The following is a 3,159-nucleotide window of genomic DNA, read 5'->3' as shown; positions in this document are numbered from 1 at the left end:
CAATAATTTAAATTTCTTTATGCAACCACATCAAGTCTTACACAATCATTAAACTTACTGGACCGATAAATTACAGGGTCAGTAACGAATTTACAGATTGATCTTTATGCAACCACCGTAAGTATTTAAGTTGAAAACTAATTTATTTTATTTTATATTTATTGCTGTACCAAGTAGGTACTAATAAAAAGTGTTAACTATTTTTATTTTTGATAACTGTTAATTGTTTTTGCATTATTATAATTTAAACTATTATGATTATATGAATATTTAAATAAACTTAACTGTTTTAATCTAAAATATTTAAATATATTTTTTAATTATATGTACCTAATCAGTGTCGGCCACTCAGCCTTGCAGACCAAAGACCCCTGGAGCCTTTATTTTTAAGGATCCCATACTTAAAAAAGTCGCTATGCTGTACAGTAGGTTACTTTTGGAATACTTTTCTTAAATGACTTTACAAGACTGGCTTGTAACCTTGATTTCGGGTGTAGTGCTGAACAAATATTGATTTTATATTTTAATGTACCTATTTAAGTTTAGAAAATATAATATGTAGTACCTATATGTATTAGGTATGTCCCAGTAAACAAATATACGAACATTTTACGTATACTCTACGTACATACATACACCAATTTACGTATAATGTATGTACAGATTAGGTTTATTACAGTGATATTTATCGTCTATTGTTGGGTCAAAAGACAACTATTTCACGGATATTCAACGAATAATACTCTTCAATTAACATATACGTTTCGTATATTATACGTTTAGGTAAGGGATATTAAACGTATGTTTGATACATTTTAGGTATATTTTTAGGCCAAAATTGGGATATAATACGTATGTTTTTCGTCTACAATTAGGAAATTATACGTACATTTTTTGTGCAAGATTGGGATATTATAGGTATATTATTGGTGTAAGATTATGACATTTAAGGTATAGTTTTTGGCCATAATAATTATAATGACAGTGATAAGTACTATTATAGTACCTAGGTACTTCTATATATAGAAAATTTAAATATAAAAAATGTACAATGTACATTTATTGGTTGCAATGGGTATATTATATTAAATATAACACATTGTATTAATAGCATGAATAAAAAATATTTATTAAATTAAAAAAAATATACATTATAAAATAATTTAATATATTTATATAATGCAAGTAGATATATTATAATGTTTATATTATTTTCTTCGAGGAGCTTGTTTAAGCCAATCACTTATATGATTTTTTATTTCCAATAATGTACTTTGATGGTACAATTCCTTAACACAATCTAATAAATAAAAAATGTAATATTAACTAATAAAACAATGCATTATTTAAAGGTACATAAAATTTAAACATAATTTTTAGTAATATATTAATACATATAATATATATTTAAATTACCAATGATAGTAGTGCAAACTTTGTATTTGCCAAATGCAAGTTTTTCCCCTCAGCGGCCTTCCATGTTTAAAGTTTCAGCAAAACGGTTATGAATAGTAATTTTCATTGCTAAATATGTGGTTCGTCTAGTATATAATGATTTACTATTTCTTAGTAAAATTTTAGCCTTTAAAACAAAAATGTCTATACTATATTATACAATATACAATAATAATAGTAAAATTACAACATACCAAAGCATCCATTTTTTCTTCATCTGTTTCAATAGTGTTTAAATCGTCCAAACTTTGAATTGGAATTTTTAAATTAATCCTATTAATTGAAGCTGTGTCTGATACAGTTATTGCAGTGGTTGCCTTTTCTGTCAAAGCTATTAAAAGTTCTTGATTCTTAACCACATCCAATTTTATAATTTTAAGTTCTCTTTCAATAGCAATGTTCTTAGTTGCAACTATAAATAAACAGTATCAAAAAATATAATATTATAAAAAATACTAGGTACCAAATTTATAACAATATAAGAGTTCTAAATACCATCCTTGACAACATGTCCAATATAACTTAATTTGTTCATCAGGTCTGCCATTGAATATTGTTCCATTTCCTGGCTGAGATTAGTGCCCATATCTGGAACATCTAAAATACAAAATAGTTGACAGTTAAATTTTTTAGCAAGTAGCTAACGATGGTTACCAAAAATGTGTCAGTGTTCTTGCTCAGAATTGTTTTTCATTGTGTACAATGATTTAATGATTCATCATTGTTCTCAAATTTAAAATATCTATCACTGAACCAACTCAATGACAATATGGTATACCTATACTTAACTGCTATGTAGGCTAACGCATTGGGTACCCAATGCTAGCAATTAATTGGATGGAAAAAAAGTAGAGCAGAGTAGTTGCTTGTCCATTTTTTTTTTTTTTATTTGGTAATAATTAAATGGGTTTGTATAACTATTAACATAGACATGTCTATTACTAATATGGTTATAATTTAAATAATATATTTACCATTAATTTCAGTTTCAAATACATGTACACGTGTCATATCATTTGAAAATGCTATGTCAGGATCTACAACAATTACATTGTGGTTGTTAACAAGTTGTTCACTCTCAGATCCACTAATATCAAATAAATGTTTATTTGAACTTGATTTTTCGGGATATGCAATTTCATTGCAATTATTAACGATTTGTTCATTGTCAGATCCACATATATCAAATAACCCTATAAATATTATAAAATGTACCAACCATAACTTTAAAATTTTAAAATCAAGGAACTACATACAATATATAAGCTAGTTAATTTGAATTTATCTATATGGAATTTAATCATATAAAAATTATACTAAAAATAAGCAATAGAATAATAATATGGAGTATGGACAAAAAAAATCAAGGAATTGTTTTTGTGCAAACATTATAAACTATTTGTATCAGTACTTAGTATTATTAACTATGCATATAATATAAGTAATAATATGCATTATTACCTTTTGAATTTGGATATTTATTCAAGCTTGACAACTTTTTACCAAGTAAAAATGGTTCACTTTCATAGCTGTTATCAGAGTTGTCAGATTCAATTTGTTCAATATTACATTGTTCATCATATACTAAAATAAAAAAATGAAATAAAATAACTATTATTATTATTATATATACTTAAGTATAGTTACAAAATTAATAATTTCATTATATTACCTTTTTTGGTATGGTTGTTGTTTTGTCTTTTT

The sequence above is a fragment of the Acyrthosiphon pisum genome, unplaced genomic scaffold, assembly GCF_005508785.2.
Source record: "Acyrthosiphon pisum isolate AL4f unplaced genomic scaffold, pea_aphid_22Mar2018_4r6ur Scaffold_21315;HRSCAF=23613, whole genome shotgun sequence".
In the NCBI taxonomy this organism is placed as follows: Eukaryota; Metazoa; Arthropoda; class Insecta; order Hemiptera; family Aphididae; genus Acyrthosiphon; species Acyrthosiphon pisum.
Note: the sequence above shows the minus strand (reverse complement) of the source record.